Here is a 17482-nt window from a genome sequence, read left to right on the forward strand (position 1 = left end):
GTAGGGATCCTCATAGCAGTGCCAACCTAAAAGGAAGAAGTTGAGGCAAAATTAATATAAGTGGAGAGTTTATTTGGGCCAAGCTTGAGGATTGCAACTCAGGAGCACAGATTCAACTTGCCCTGAATATACACTGCAATTAGCAGCAGTTACAAGTGGATTTTTAAAGGCAGAAAAGGGGACTCATACAGAGTTGTTTGTCAGAAATTCTCATTGGCTTATTGTTACAGAAATAACAGTGATTAGTGATTGGCTAAACATTGTTAAGCTATAGGGTGTGAGTTACAGTGTCCAGCGTGGCATTATTAGGCTAATTTATAGCTACTTGTGGCAATAGCAAGAAGTTTCAAGACATGAATACATAGCTCAAAGCGGGGAGTGGGACATCACAGTGGTTTCACTTTAAGGTCTTTCTGCACCTGATAATTAAAAGAACTTGCATTCTCAGATAAAAGTTCTTTTCTCCCTGTGGAATCTAAAACAAAATCAAACTGGCTGGGCGTGGTGGCTCATGCCTGTAATCCAGCACTTTGCAAGGCCAAAGCAGGTGGATCACTTGAGGTCAGGAGTTTGAGACCAGCCTGGCCAACATGGTGAAACCCCATCTCCACTAATAATATAAAGTTAGTCGGGTGTGGTGGTGCTCCTGTAATCCCAGCTACTTGGGAGGCTGAAACACAAGAATCGTCTGAACCTGGGAGGCAGGGGTTGCAGTGAGCAGAGATTGTGCCACTGCACTCCAGCCTGGACAACAGAGTGAGACTCTGTCTCAATAAATAAATAAATAAATAAATAAGTCAAACTCATAGAAACAGAGTAGCATGGTGGTTGCTGGGGACTGGGGGAGGAGGAAGTGGGGAGATGTTGATCAAAGTGTACACACTTTTAGTTGTAAGATGAGCAAGTTCTGGGGACCTAATGTACAACATGAGTGGTGTCAAATGTGTTGTGATCATCATTACACAATATATACATATATCAAATCACATTGTATACTTTGAATATCTTCACTTGTCAATTAAATATTTTTTAAAAATTATAAATCTCACCACCTGACCTCTTATGTTTCCAAATTCTTCCATCTGTTACCCCTGGTCCATATGTTTTGCAATATCTTTGGAAACTCTAGGCCACTGATCCTTTCACTTTTCCCTTATTCATTAACCTCCTCCTCTATTTGCTTGTCTCCCTGACCATCTTTTATTTCCTAGTCCATTGTTTTATTGATGCCATCCTACACTTTTTCTTTTTTGGTCTATCGATTCCATCTACCAGCCCCATTCTCTGTGCTCATGCCCAGGTGGCTGAGTGCTACTAGAGAAAGCCACTTTTAGTTAATACCAAGATTATGCCTGATTATACAAGAGTATAGTAATCTATAGTGCTGACTTCGATTCAGCCTTTGGTGCCATCTGTCAATTTTACAAAGTTCTTGTTCTGACTTTCCAGAATGGTTACTTCAAGTTGTTTCCATTGTTTTCAAAACTTTCCATGTGTTCTACTTCCTTATTCTCAGTTGATGATGTCACCTTGTGGTCAGCAGAATGGGCCCACAAAATTGAGCACACCCTAATCTGTGGAACCTGTGATTGTATTATATTACATGGCAAAAGTGACTTTGAAGATGTAATTAGGATTGTAGACTTTAACACAGTGATAGTATACTGGATTATCCAGGTGGGCCCAATTTAATCACATGAGCCCTTAAAAGTGGAGAACGTTCACCAGCTCAGGCAGGAAGATGCAGCTGAAGGAGAAGGCAGAAACAATCCATGTATGAGAGCATTCCACACACTGTCACTGATCTGGAACAGATGCCTCTAGGAGCTAAAAGTGGTCCCCAGTTGAGAGCCAGCAAGATATTAGAAACCTTCGTCTTGCAACTGGAAGCAACTAGATTCTGCTAACAAGTTGAATGAGTTTGGAAACTTGCCAGAGTCTCCTAATGAGAGCTCAGCTGGCAGACAGCTTGATGTCAGCCTCGTGAAATTCAGAAATGAGAAACGCGCAGAGTAGTCTATAGAACTTCTGACTTGCAGAACTGTGAGATAATACATTGGTGTTGGTTTAGGCTGGTAAATTTGTAATTCATTTGGTATAGCAGCTGTTGAAAACTGACCCATGTCTCCTAACAGAAAAATTGAAGCATCAAAAGGAACTTTTTATTTTTTTTGAGACAGGGTCTGATTCTGTCACCCAGTCTGGAGTATAGTGGCACAGTCTTGACTCTCTACAACCTCCATCTCCCCGACTCCAGCCATCCTCCCACCTCAGCCTCCCAAGCATCTGGGACTATAGGCATTCGTTCCATGCCTGGCTCATTCTTGTGTTTTGTGTAGACATGGGCTTTCACCACGTTGCCTGGACTGGTCTTGAATTCCTGGCCTCAAGCGTCCGCCCACCTTGGTCTCCCAAAGTGCTGGGATTACAGGTGTGAGCCACCATACCCCCACCTGAAAAGAACTTTTTCAACGTTGTACAAGCAGCCTATGAACACAGCTGCACCACTCCCATGTTTTTCTTTTCCCTTCCTCCCCCTTGTTGTTTTGGAGGAGTTGTTCCCTCTCATCTTTCAGGCTATTACTTCCATCTGTGTTCAGATGCTATTTCCTCCCGACTTCTCAGGAACCTCAACTCCTCACTAACCTCCCCATTACCTCTTTCCTTATCTCCTTAAAGATTCCTTCCCATCAATGGTCCATGAATCTTAGAACATTTTCATCAGTCTAGAGAAAACCCTGTACCCATTAGTAGTCACTCTTCATTTCCCACCAACCCAAATTATATTTTAACAAACTTATTCTGGGAATGCTTTAGTACCCCTTTTGTTTATTCATTTATGAGACAGCGTTTTGCACTGCTGCCCAGGTTAGAGTGCAATGGCACTATTGCAGCTCACTGCAGCCTCGATCTCCTGGGCTCAAGCGATCTTCCCACCTCAGCCTCCTAAGTAGCTAAGACTACAGGTGTGTGTCACTATACCTGGCTATTTTTTTTCAACTGTAGAGATGGGAAGGGCTAGACTCAAGCAATCCTCCCACCTCAGCCTCTCAAGGAGTTGGGATTACAGGTGTGAGCCACTGTGCCAGGTGTGCACCCTTTACTGACCAGCTCTCCAGAAAGCCAACTCACAGGTTCTCTGCTGAACCAGCTCTTCCTCACCCCACTCAATCAGGATTCCCCACGTCCATAGCATAAGCAAACTCCCTCTGGTTAAGGTCAACAAAGACCTCAATGTCACCAAACCCAATGGACATTTTCTAGTCTATTTTACTTGCGGTCTCAGGAACATTTGATATAAATGGCATCTCATCTTTCTTAAAAAGAGGCTTTTCCTTGGCTTCCTTGTCACCACATTCTCCTGGTTTTCTTCTCTTTCTGGACATGTATTTGTAGCCTCATCTGCTATGTTTTCCTACTTTACCTAAACTATAATGTTGAGTTTTTCCCTTGGACCTCTTCTCACTCTCTAATCTTTCCAGACCATCTCAGTGGATTTTCCGTGGCTTCCCTTATTATTACATGCTGGCTATTCTCAAATTTGTATCTCCAGTTTATGCCTCTTTTCTGAGTTCCAGACCAGTATCATCAGCTGCTCACTTTTCATCTCCTTTTATACATCTCACAACTCAAACCCATCAAGTCTGAAACTCATAATTTGCCCTCCAAAAGCTGCTGCTGTCTCAGCACTGCCTGTCTTGGTAAAGGGCACCACCATCCACCAAAGAGCTCAAACCAAAAAAAAATATAGAAGTCATCTTTGGCTTCATCCTTATATCCCAACTGATCTACAAATCCTGCAATAAACATCCTCATGCAAAATTTAAAAAAGAAAAACCTTTCAATTCCTGAGACACATGTTTGTTTAGAAGGTAACATGGTGATTCTTTTCATTTTTCTTTTTCTTTTTTATTTTATTTTGAGATAGAGTCTTACTGTTGCCTAGGCTGGAGTACAGTGAAAGGATCTTAGCTGACTGCAAACTCCCCCTCCCAGGTTCCAGCGATTCTCATGCCTCAGCTTCCCGAGTAGCTGGGATTACAGGCATGTGCTACCATGCCTGGCTAATTTTTTGTATTTTTAGTCTAGACGGGGTTTCACTATGTTGACCAGGTTGGTCTTGAACTCCTGGCCTGACGTGATCTGCCTGCCTCGGTCTCCCAAAGTGCTGGGATTACAGCCATGAGCCACTGCACCCAGACCATGGAGATTCTTAGATAAACAGCCATGGGCACAAAGTGGGAATTCAATACAAATTTGTGGGCTGAGCAAATGACTTTAGATATGTTCAGATTCGAGATATTATAAGAGGAGATAAGTACTATAGATATACATGTTTTCCTAAATCAGTATGTTTTATCAAATCAAAGAAATATCTGTAAAACTTGATTCACACTGCCTTGGAGAAAACAATTGACAAGAACACACTTATCTATCATCCATTTCTCTCCCTTGAAACACTCAGTGCCATTATTTTTGAAAGGTGATGAATTGCAAATTTTGTCAGTTTTCATACATGGTAAGAACAACAGGTGCAGTTAAAAAACAAAAAAAAATCATCTTTCTGTGAAAAGGATGTTACTATTTTTTAAAACATAGAAATTAAGATGAGTAATTTGCTTTCTCATATGTTGATGATGAATAGATTGAAAAAATCTTCATATCATCCATTATCAATTATATTATTTAATATATGTAGTTGAGGATATTTAAGTGGTATAATAAAATGACCTAATTATTTATTTCACAATATTTAAACTGAGGCACAATAGTAACCACTAATTCAAAACTACTCATTCAACAGCCTTCCACACAGAGGCTTATGAGGGAACTGCAGGGTTTATATCAGGCAACAGTGCAGACAGAACTGCAGGCTTTGTTTGGAGCTTTTTGACTTTATCCATGTACACAGGCCAAAAAGCCCACAATATCATTTGAGATCTGTAGAAAATTGTATTTAGACATATCCCATAATGTCCAAATATTTGGATCATGAAGTAGGGAGTAGGTGGGATATTCACCCAAACTTACTTATAGATGGCTATACATTTGAATCTAGTCATTCAGTGTTACCAATGGATAGGACACCCACGCTTCTGAATTAGCTCTGTGATTGTCTATAAAAACTGCTGATTTGAATTTTGACTGCATCCTAGCAAACCAATCCATTTGCTATTGCCTTCTGGGCAAAATGCCTGGGCTTTGTAAATTTGAAAATGAGCTCCTTATTGAGGAGAAAAAATAAACCCCAGGACAATAACTTTCGATTGGTGGTCTCCTCTGGATTCTAACCTTTAAAAGTAGCTTTAAAAGAGTCCATTTTCCACAACAATGATGTTGAGCCCTTGGTTAATTTTAGGAGCATTTTTCATTTGGGGGAAACTTCTGCATTGTGACATCTTTTTTTTTCTTTTTTTAATTTCGGGGGAACTGGGCGCAGTGGCTTACACCTGTAATCCCAATATTTTGGGAGGCCGAGGCGGGTGGATCATGAGGTCAGGCATTCGAGACCAGCCTGACTAACATGGTGAAACCCCGTCTCTGCTAAAAATATGAAAATTAGCTGGGCGTGGTGGCGCTCACCTGTAATCCCAGCTACTCAGGAGGCTGAGGCAGGAGAATTGCTTGAACTCAGGAGGTGGAGGTTGCAGTGGACTGAGATCACGCCACTGCACTCCAGCCTGGGTGACAGGTCAACACTCCATCTCAAAAAAAATTTTTTTTAATTTAATTTTTGTAGGTGCATAATAGGTATATATATATTTATGGGATACACACAATATTTTTATATAGGCATATAATGTATAATAATCACATCAGGGTAAATGGGGTATCTACCATCTCAAGCATTTATCCTTTCTTTATGTCACAAACCAATTACATTCTTAGTTATTTTAAAATGCACAATTATTGTTGCCTGTAGTTGCCGTTTTGCTATCAAATACTAGGTCTTATTCACTCTATCTAACTATATATATATATTTTTACCCATTAACCATCCCCCCTATGCTTCCCAGCCTCTGGTAACCATCATTCTACTCTCTATCTCCATGAGTTCAATTGTTTTAAATGTTAGCTCCCACGAATAAGTGACAACATGTGAAATTTGTCTTTCTGTGCCTGGCTTATTTCACTTAACATAATGACCTCCAGTTCCATCTATGTTGTTGCACATGCCAGGATCCCATTCTTTGTTATGGCTGAATAGTACTCCATGGGTATATGTAACAGTTTCTTTATCCATTCATCTGTTGATGGACACTTAGGTTGCTTCCAAATCTTGGCCATTGTGAATAGTGCTGCAATAAACATAGGAGTGCAAGTATCTCTGATATACTGATTTCCCTTTTTGGGTGTATATACCTAGCAGTGAGATTGCTGGGTCATACGGTATCTCTATTTTCAGTTTTATGAGGAACTTCCATACTGTTCTCCATAGTGGTTATACTAATTTACATTCTCACAAACACGAGGTTCCCTTTTTTTTCCCACAACCTCGCCAGCATTTGTTATTGCCTGAGCACCTTTTCATATACCTGTTTGTTATTTGTATGTCTTCTTTTGAGAAATGTCTATTCAGATCTTTTTCCCATTTATTACTCAGGCTATTAGTTGTTTTTTTTTTTGTTTTGTTTTGTTTTTTCCTATAGAGTTATTGGAGCTCCTCATATATTCTGGTTATTAATCCCTTGTCAGATAGATAGTTCCCATTCTGTGGGTTGTCTCTTCACTTTGTTGTTTCCTTTGCTGTGCAGAAGCTTTTTAGCTTAATATGATTCCATTTGTCCATTCTTTTCTTTGGTTGCCTGTACGGTGACAACATCTTAAAGTTGTGAGTTTGGGGATTGCCTGCCTTGTATATTCTTTTCTGTTACCATCATCTTTAATAGCCACAGACAAATGATTGTTGACCCACATGATATCTGCACTAGAAACCCAAAGATTCCCGTCATTATTTTTGTTGATTATATGGAAGCACCCATAAACCAGTGCAAATTCTAAACATAATTACCTTGTCCAGAAGCAGACATTAATGTAAAACATTTATGTCAATAAAGATTTAGCCAAATTCCCCAGATTGGTCATTCCTAGTGAGAGTCCTCGAGACTGCCATCGTTTACTTTGAAAACTGCCCAGCAGGTGTATGAATAGCAACTCCAGGACAATGTAGAACCGTTACCATTTTAAATATAGCAATCCCCCTTTAAAAAAAACTACTGAGGCCTTCGAAGAAACCACCCACGGCTGCCTTGGGCCCCAAAAGCTATGGAAAAGCGCAGTATTCAGTTAAGCAAATAACTACTTCCACTGTTTATTTTGGTTACGGTTCCTTAAGTGAGAAGTAAATCAACTAACAGACAAATGACACGATGGTTAGGCTCGAAAGGGACAGTGCTGCCAGCCTCATTAGCTTGGAGCACCCTTCCAGCTCACACCATACGGACTGATGACTAACCCTGCCAGGCAGCGCTGGAGGTTTGGAAACCCACCTCTTTGACTTAGGCCCGGTCAACACCGGTCAATCCTCTGAATCAACGCTGGCGCTCCCAAGCCCACTCACACCGAAGCAGTTTCCGAAACAGGCGGGGTGCGGGGGTGGGGGATCCCGTTCCAGCCCCACCCCTGAAAGTTGCTGGGAGTGGCACCCAAAGAACTTTCCCAGATTGATCTCTGTTGCCGCTCGGGGAGGTCAGTTCCAGGCCCTCAGCCTTTCGGCCGGGAGCCAAACTGCCCTGCCTGCCAAGCCCCTCCTTCTCTGCACCTGAAACAGCCGCGAGGGGAGAGTCGGCTGGGATTTTCTTCTTAAGAAGTCGCGCAGGTTTTTCGAGCTCCACTCTGCGCCTGGAGAGCCACGGCAGCAGGAACAGGCACTGCTGCCACCGGGCCGACGGGTGAGTCACTGTTTGGAAATGGAGTGGGCGGGCGAGGGTGTGAGAGAATGAATGATGTCAGGAGCGCGCTGGGCGCAGGGTGCAGGGAGCTGGCCGCGCGCGGCGGGCGGGGAGAGCGGGCGCGGGGCCGCGGTCAACACTGAGCGCCGCGCCGTGGGCTGAGTGGGGCGGGGAGACCCAGCCCTCGGCGTGCACGGAGCCGCCTTCGGCCGCTGGGAGCCTGGCCGGTGCTGCAGCGCCGCCGAGTGCGGCCTCGGGGGCGGCGGCCGCGGGAGGGACCTGAGAGCTGCTTCCCCTAGACAGGCCGCGGCGTGGGAGGGCGAGACCCCGAGCAAACTTTCTAGCGGCTTCGGCCCGGGGGTGGTGACGCCCGGACCTGGCCGCGGCGGCTGCGGCAGCGGGCTCCATCCCGTGGCAGATCCCCTTCGCAGGAGCAAGTGCCTTCAGCTGGGAGTGTCTGGAGCCCCGGCTACCAGCGGGTAAGGAGCGCGCGGAGGGGCCAGGAGGAGGATGGGCTGGGGAGCGGCGAGTCCTCCGAAGCGCGGGAGGGGAAAGGTGGATTGCGAAGCGGGGACGTGGCTCTAATCCGGCCCCCACCCTGCCCGCCCAGGGCATCCTTCCTCGATTTTGTGGTCTGGAGGAGAGATGTGTGCCTTAGTCTCCTTCCTCTGAGCAGTCAGCGCATTCATTTGCAACCCATTTCGGGTACCTTGTTCCTGGCGTTGAAAGGGCACAGGTTATAAACCACAGATTGTCCAGAACCACTCTAGAGGTCAGGGCTGAAGTTCAGGTGGTGGAGGAGGGACTGTGTGTGTGTGGGGGGGGGTTGTTTTTCTTTCTTTCTTTTTTTTTTTCTTTTTTGAGAGGCACTGACTGATGATGTGTGAACAGTAACAGCCCAGCTCTTGGGCAGCCCACACCGAAACCCTTCAACGTGTGGCATTTCAGAGCTGCTCCCCTTAGGGAGGGGAAGACTTGGTTTCTCAGCGAAAATAAGGGGCAGTGAACCCCTGTCAACATCCAGTCAGCAGTATGGATAATCATTACTTATCCGCGGCTTGAAACCAGCTTAAAATGTTATGTCCTGCAGTCTTTTTTATTAATGTTGCCATTCCTCTATTTCAAGTCTTGCATGCTCTAAAATGACCTTAAAATCATTTTGACGTGTGTGTTATGTTTGAAGAGATTCAACTGTTTAGTGTCACTGGATTCGGCGTGGATTTTGAATCTGTACCTAACTTTTCAAATCCTTGGTTTCATTTCCAGTCTTCTGTATTAACGGTGGGTGCTCAGGTACATTAAACATTCTGAACCAGTAAAATGGGATTATTTCTACTTCAGATAATAAGGTGGATTAAATAAGGATTAATAATGAGGATAATAATGAGGATTAAAGCACAAAAGACATATAATGTACCAGCACATAATGTCTGGTACAAAGCAGACCCCAACAAATTGTAGCTGTTTATATATAAATAATAGTATGTTCCAGCTGGCTTAGCTAATAACCAATTAATTTCCACAGAATGTCCTTCTTATAAGCCTGGTGGGCCGAGGGTTAGCGTGTGAAATGCTGTGGCAAGTTCTTTAGATTGGGAAGTGATGTTTTCAGCAAGTTAAACATTTTAGTACGGATACCTGAGAAGGTTATGGTTTTCATCCTGTGTCATGGGAACTGCCATTTACTGTTTAAACAATGTCAGAGCAATGGCTGAAAGCGACAACCTGGAATTTACAGGAAGAATGTGTAGGAAGCAAACTTTACCTTTACCTTTTTTTCTCTAAAGAAACAGTGCAAGCAGTGCAAAATGTCCTCTTTATGGCCCTTTCCTTGGTCTTCTGAAATTCTTACTTCACAATAGTCTGGTTGAAGTGGTTTTTTTCTTTTGTTTTTTGTTTTTTGGGTTTTTTTTTTTTACAAGTTAATGTTTAATTTGGTTCCTTTGGTTTCATTTTTAAGTAAAGCTGGTTGACTTGTGAATCTAGAGGGAAGCACTTGGACTCCTTGAGGTGGCTGCACCCTGTTCTGAGTTTCTCCCCTCCCAGAATCTTGTAAAAGCCCTAGGAAATGTTTGGAAGAAACTTTAGCACTGTACACGTGTTATTGAAGACATGCGCTCTTACCATAACTATAACAACTTATAGGGTAGAAGATCTGGGAGCTGTGTTATCATTGTACCGTGTAGTGAGATCGTGGACATGGGAGTCCGGGAGACCTAAGGCTCTCTGAGCTGTGTTCCTTTGAGCAAGTTCACTTAAGCTCTTTGAGATTTTTGTGGGACTTTAAACAAAATACAGGGAAAAAATAGAAATAATCTTAGAACTATTAAAATAGACAATGGAACACCAGTGAGAACTTTCTTTTAAAGTGATACTTTGAGGTGAGATGTTTCTTTTTTGAAGGAAAGATTACTGAGAGTTTTGGACAGTTTTAGACTAAACAATGACTTACTCACCATTAGCGCATTGTCTCAATGGAGAAATTGAAGGCTTTGTCTTGAACTACTAGTACCAGATATTTATTTGCTGAACCTTTAGTATGCAACAACTACAAACAGCCACCGTGCTAGGGGCTAGCAATGCTAACGAAGTTGATAGTTGCTACCCCAAGGCTTACAGTCCAGTAGAGACCTCAGGCTGTGATTATCAAGAGGGGGAAATAGGAGTCAAAAAAGGAGAGTGCTGGGGACTTGGGAAGAGACAAGAAGTGATTAGGCTGTCATAGGCTGCCTCCCACTGATAGATAAGAGGAGATCTGGTGGCATTCTGAATGGTCTTGAATAGGGGCTCATAAATTCTTTATGAGGCTGAATAATAAAAGTATGCCTTCTTGCTTTACCCAGTAAAATATTACGGACTAGTAATAGCTCTTCGGTTTAAATAATTTTAAATATTCAAAGCAAGCTTGTTTAAATGAAATCTGAAGGGTCAGCTCAGCTCAACTAAGATATATTTGCTGTGTGACTGGGCGCAGTGGCTCATGCCTGTAATTCCAGCGCTTTGGGAGGCTGAGGCAGGCAGATCTCTTGACGTCAGAAGTTCAAGAGCAGCCAGGCCAATATGGTGAAACTCCGTCTCTACTAAAAATACAAAGATTAGCCGGGCATGTTGGTGCTCGCCTGTAGTCCCAGATACTCGGGAGGCTGACGCAGGAGAATCGCTTGAAGCCGGGAGGTGGAGGTTGCAGTGAGCTGAGATTCCATCACTGCACTACAGCCTGGGTGACAGAGCTAGACTCTGTCTCAAAACAAAACAAAAAAAGATTTACTTGCTGTGAACAAAACACTGGTAGATTTTTAAGAGGATTATCAGTGTATGAGTATTCCAATTTATTAGTTTTCCCCATATTATAAGTAATGTGTTACTTATGGAAATTTATAAGTATAGGCAAAACAAATCAGCCATAATCTCACCACCCAGAAACTCATTTAACATTTATATCTGCCCCCTCTTGATTACGTCTCTACTGGGCTGTAAGCCTTAGGTAGCAACTATCTCCTTCGTTTTTGCCCCTATGCACAGATAACACAAACAGCTAACAAGTATGGATCTTACTATGGGCCAGGCAACGTGACAGTTGCTTTATATATCAAATCTCTTGTAATCCCCACTGCAATCCGGTGAGGTAGGTACTCTTATTACCTTCTCTTACTGAGGATAAAACTGTTTTAGGGAAATTAAGTAACTTTCCTGAAGTTGCACAGCTAAAATTTATCTCTACAAAAATGGGTTCGTTCTCTGTGTTCCAACTTAGGTTTTCTCTCCTCATCCAAACATGGACAACTGTGTGTCACTAACATACTCTAACACAGCATCATTTTTAGTTTTCTGTTACGTGGCTGTGTCTCAAGCAATCCCCAATTGCTGAACACTTAGTTTGTTTCTAGTGTTCACTATTTTAAGCAGCTCTGCTTTCAATCTTTATGGCAATATCTGTCTACACGTTCATGATTATTTCAGTTATTTTGCATTTTTAAAAGTGAAACATAATGTTTAATTTAGCTGCCCTTTTTTCTAAACTGTGTTCAGAATTAGAGAACTGTTCCCTGTCTCTTTAGTTTAAAATTCCAGAGTCCTAATTTCTTAGTTCCTTTAGCGTGTCTCATAAGACTTCAGCAATAGGATCAACTTTCTCTGTGGAGCTGCACAGTGGATCAGTAGCTCATTATGCAAGGAATTTATCTGTTGAAAAGGGAACATACAAACTTTCTTAAAGTACTGTTTGCGTTTGTTATTTTTTATTAGCCATGAAGCTAAATGTCTTTTGTGGGGAAGTATAGCAGAATGGAGGGCTGCTAATTTTGCAGAGGAGCTCTCTGAAGGACATTCTACTTCTACAGTTTGATGAAGCATTAGAACCCAGTGAGATAGATGAATGACTTTCAAGTGTTGCATTTAGCAGCCTTATCACTAGCTTTAGAATAAGTTCCATCCATTTTAAATAGGTCACCTATTTTTTAAAACGTTACACATTTGTTGTTTGACATTTTGGGGCTGATTTAATCAAAGTGCGAGAAATTTCCGTTAGTTTATTTTCATTGTAAATATAAAGCATTTCTTGAAACATTCTGAAGCTTTACAATAATATCACACCTTTGCTACTCTGAGTCAAAATTTTAGTTTTTCCTTCGGTTTTCTATTTTGATTTCCAGTGTTAATTTATAGTTTTTGATAAAGGATGTTAGAATATGAGTAGTGTTCATTTCAGCCACTTCATATGGATACCCAGATCAGTTCACTTTATTAATTTCTAACAATGACTTGTAATTCAAAGCAAAGTTTAAAGAAACAGCTAATAGAATTAAAGTCAAATCAGATGAGTTATTTTATAATTGGTTTTCCCTCTATTGACAAACTCCTATACAATTTGAAATTCAGCCTTATAATTTTGTGTTTATATTTATTTAAATTGATATCTCGCTTAAAACTTTCAAACTAAACTTGTGCACATTTTTTTAAAGAAGAAACTTTAACTGAATTGTTACTTTTATATGTACAGTCTTTTCTTTCACTATACCCCTATTTACTATTTATATTATTATTCTTTTACTTTTTTAAATTGAGACAGAGTGTTGCTATGCTGCCCAGGTTGGTCTTGAATGCCTGGACTCAAGCTATCCTCCCACCTCAGCCTTCCAAAGTGCTTGAATAACAGGCATGAGCCACCCTGCTCAGCCACGCAATTCCTTTATTTTTCCTTCCAGCTTTTATTTTGGGTGTGCAGGTTTGTTACATGGGTAAATTGTGTATCACAGGGGTTTGATGTACGTATTATTTTGTCACTCAGATAGTATAGTAACTGATAGGTAGTTTTTCAGTCTTCACCCTCCTCCCACCCTCTACCCTGAAGTAGGCCCCCGTGTCTGTTGTTCGCTTCTTAGGGTCCATGTGTACTCAGTGTTTAGCTCCCGCTTATTTGTGAGAACATTCAGTACTTGGTTTTCCATTCCTGCATTAATTCACTTAGGATAATGGCCTCCAGCTATGTGCATGTTGCCGCACAGGACACGATTTCATTCATTTTTATGACTGCATAGTATTCCATGGTATATATGTACCACATTTTCATTACCCAGTCCACTGTTGATGGGCATCTAGGTTGATTCCATGTGTTTGCTATTGTGAATAGTGCTGTGATGAACATACATGTGCATGTATCTTTATGGTAGAATGATTTTTATTCTTTTGGGTTTATATCTAGTAATGACATGGCTGGGTCAAATGGTAGTTCTGTTTTCAGTTCTTTGAGAAATCTCTAAACTGCTTTCCACAGTGATTAGCTGAGCTAATTTACATTCCCACTAGCAGTATATAAGTGTTCCCTTTTCTCTGCAACCTTGCCAGCATGTTTTTTGACTTTTTAATAATAGCCATTCTGACTAGTATGAGATGGTATCTATTGTGGTTTTGGTTTGCATTTCTCTAGTAATTAATGATGTTGAGCATTTTTTCATATGCTTGTTGGCTGTGTGTATGTTGTCTTTTGAGAAGTGTCAGTTTGTGGCTTTGCCCATTTTTTAATTTTTTTTTTTTTTTTTTTTGCTTGTATATTTAAGTTCCTCATAGATTCTAGGTATTAGACCTTAGATAGCATCCTGTTTCCAAACAGAGGTGGAGATCGTTCAGAAAGACTTGCAGCATTAGTTGAATGTGAAGTTCAGTCTTTGAAACAGAGAGAGGTCAATTGTGTGGATTCTCCAAGCTTCCCCAAACACAGAACATGGATTTAGTGTTTATAGATAGTGGTGGTTAAATAATGATACCGTAAATACTAGTGAAGATTAAATGAACTGCTATCTTCATCTTCAGACAGCTCTGCAAAATGGAAATTCTATCCACTCTGGAGGTATGGAAACAATTAGGAAAGTGTTTAAAGGTGAAACAAGGCAAAAGTAACCTTAAAGTAGCCAAGAGTACAGAGCCGGTGGGAAGTGGAGCAGGGATTTGAGGGCAGGCCCAAGTGATTCTAATGCCATACACTTCCCAGTACCCTACATAGCTTTCTGTCTTCTCTCCGCTAGCTTCAGCGATATGTTGGGTTTTGAGAGACATAGTTTGATATAGGACTGTATGTGTACGTGCTTCTGGAACATTCCTCTGGTCTGTGCTGCCTTAAGATCATGAAATTATGCCAGAGGTGAACCCTGACAGGCTTAGGCGGGCTTGGACTTGAGTCACAGCACTGCTGCTCACCACTAGATGCCCCGGAGCAGCTTCCACAGGTGAACCTCTATTTCCTGGCTGCATAACGGGAGTAAAATAATATTTACCCCATAAAGTGACTGTATGAATTACATGGCTCCCTGTGTGTAAAATATTGAGAGTAATGCCTGCTTCACAGTAAATATTCAAGGGCTCAGCAATCGTTATTTTCTGCATATAAGCTGCACTTCGAACTTTTAAAACAGAGTTCAGTCTTATTGTGTCAAATGGAACCATTCTTTCTCGTTAAGGTAGCATGTTTCTTTTGGAATGGTATATCCACATTCATGTGTTACATCTTGGCTGTGCTAATAGGAGCTGGAGCCTGTCCCGTATTTTTCCCTGCCCCCTTTCCTTTGGGGTTAAAATAAAATGATTGAAGTTGGTTGTACACTGCCATTGAATTCAAGAACTTTCATAAGAAGTGTATAACATCAGCTGTGAATGCTGAAAAGCTTTTGAAGCCACAGTCACAATATGCCTGCCCTCTTAGCAGATGCTGGTAGCGGTAGTCTAGCACAACTGGTACTGTCCCTCACAGAGCTTAGGCTTCTGGGGAGTATTGTACCATGAACACCACTGTCCCAGAAAGTGCCTGGGCCACTAAGAATCACAAACCCTACTGTCCTCGCCAATGCTGTGCGTCTTTCTTTAGGAGGCCCTGAGACAGTTTATTTAACACAGCTGCTACTGTCTTCTGACATTTGCATTTGTTCAGCGAGTTGTTGAACCACCCAGTTATTACTACCCCAGTAACTGCTACCAAACTTTAATAGCAACAAAGTGTATTGTTTTGGTTAGTGTAATATACCACTTATTCTGCATGAATGTCATTGAATATATTTATATATATATAAAATATATGCCATATGCTAAATTAGCTAGGGCTGAGAAGTTTGCTCCCTTGAAATATAGTTTGATTGGCAAGTTATAAGCAGCAAGCAGGAGCATTTAAAAGTTTATTTAACAAATACTTATTTTCACTATGTGTCAGGGTTTGTTCTAAGTACTTAAAACTGTTACTCATTTACTCTTAAAATTCGCTTTAAGGATCCCTACTTGAGACACAGAGAGGTTAAGTCACTTACTTAAGGCCACACAGGTGGTAAATAGTTGAATTAGATTTTGAAAGCAGGCAGCCTTACTGCAGAGTCTAATCACTGCGCTGTTGCTTGTGGAATCTAGCATGTTTCTCACAGTTTGGGCCCTATTTGTGTCCTTGTATATTGCAATTTTGCCAAAGAAAAAATTGCACCTGTTCAAACATATGATCAACTCCGTGATTTACCATGTGTAGGATTACAATTAGATTATGTATTTCAATATTGCTATTGAAAGACGTTGATAGACTGGGCACTGTAGCTCACACCTATAGTCCCAGCACTTTGGGAGGCCAAGGTGGGTGGATGGCTTGAGTCCAGGAGTTTGAGACTAGCCCAGGCAACATGATGCAACCCCTCCTCTACAAAAAACACAAAAATTAGCCGGGCCTGGTGGTGCATACCTGAAGTCCCAGCTGTTTGGGAGGCAGAGGTGGTAGGATTGCTTTATCCTGGGAGGCTGAGACTGCAGTGAGCTGAGATTGAGCCACTGCACTCCAACCTGGGTGACAGAGCGAGATCCTTTCTCAAAAAAAGAAAAAAGACGTTGATACTAATTTTCACTATGGTGTTATCAAGCATTTCTCTGTAAAAGCTGAGTGCATGGTCGACCCTGGTGATGGTCTGGGAAGGAAGCATGCATTCTCCCATTCCCCACTCAGCACACTCAGCTAAGCAAGACGAGCAGCAATCTCGGGTCTCTTGTCCTAACAGTATTCGTTTTATTTTTTTAGCTTTAGGGTTTTCATTTGTTGTAAATTAAAATAGTTAAAAATCTTTATTGGAGGAGAGTAGCTTGTACACTTGAGGTTTCTTTGTTTTCTAATTGCTGTTGGAGATGGTAGTAAGCAAAATAATGGCTCTCCAAAGATGTTCACATCTTAATTCCCAGAACCTATGAATCTGTTATGGTATATAGCTTGAACATTCCTAATCCGAAAATCCAAAATGCTCCAAGATCTGAAACTTTTTGAGTGCCAGTGTGACACCGTAAATGAAAAATTGCACACCTAATGTCACATGATTGGTCATAGTTAAAACAGTCAAAACTTTGTTTCATGCACAAAATTATTTAAAACATACAAAATTACCTTCAATCTGTGTGTATAAGATATATATGAAAAATAATGAGAATACTCCAAAATTTAAAAAATCCAAAACACTTCTGGTCCCAAGCATTTCAGGTAAGGGATTCTCACTCATCCTGCAGGGAAGGGGGAATTCGGGTTGCAGATGGAGTTAAGGGTGCTGACCAGCTGATGTTGATATTAACATTATCCTAGATCATCTGGATGAGCCCAGTGTAATCACAGGGATCTTCTGAGTGGAAAAGGGAAGCAGAAGAGTCACAGCAGGAAAGTTGACATTATTGGAAAAACTCAAACATCCATTGCTGGCTTTGAAAATGGAAGGAGGCCACAAGCCAAGGAATGCACACAGTCTCCAGAAGCTGGAGGAGGCAAGGAAATGAGCTCTCCCATGGAGCCTCCAGAAAGGAGTACAGTCCTTCTGACACCGTGATGTTTAGCTCAGAGGGATCCATTTGGGACTTCTGACCTCCAGAACTGTAGGAGAAAAAAAATCTGTGTTCTTTTAAGCCACTGACTTTGTGGTAACTTGATAGAGCAGCAGTAGAAACAAAGACAGAGCAATCTGTGTTTTGATTTGTTCCTTATGCCAGTCCTAGGAGAGGGCTGCCTGATCTATGATTTATTACAGACACATTAAGAATAGCAAGGTTGGCCGGGCGCGGTGGCTCACGCCTGTAATCCCAGCACTTTGGGAGGC

At 41.7% G+C, this 17482-nt stretch overlaps 1 protein-coding gene across 2 annotated transcripts in view; it reads left to right on the forward strand.

Annotated features, from left to right (window-relative positions):
* Nucleotides 1–7661: 7661 nt before the first annotated feature.
* The window catches only part of SGMS2 (sphingomyelin synthase 2), an 88296-nt gene continuing 78475 nt past the window's right edge, over nt 7662–17482 (forward strand). The window contains exons 1-2 of one of the 2 annotated variants that reach the window (XM_011989810.1): nt 7791–7892; nt 11415–11517. The gene's annotated coding sequence lies outside the window, so the exon portion shown is untranslated. Of the gene's footprint in view, nt 7893–11414; nt 11518–17482 lie in introns of both variants that reach the window. The other variant, XM_011989806.1, reaches the window with a different exon arrangement.

Source organism: Mandrillus leucophaeus, unplaced genomic scaffold, assembly GCF_000951045.1.
Source record: "Mandrillus leucophaeus isolate KB7577 unplaced genomic scaffold, Mleu.le_1.0 Scaffold364, whole genome shotgun sequence".
NCBI classification, from domain to species: domain Eukaryota; kingdom Metazoa; phylum Chordata; class Mammalia; order Primates; family Cercopithecidae; genus Mandrillus; species Mandrillus leucophaeus.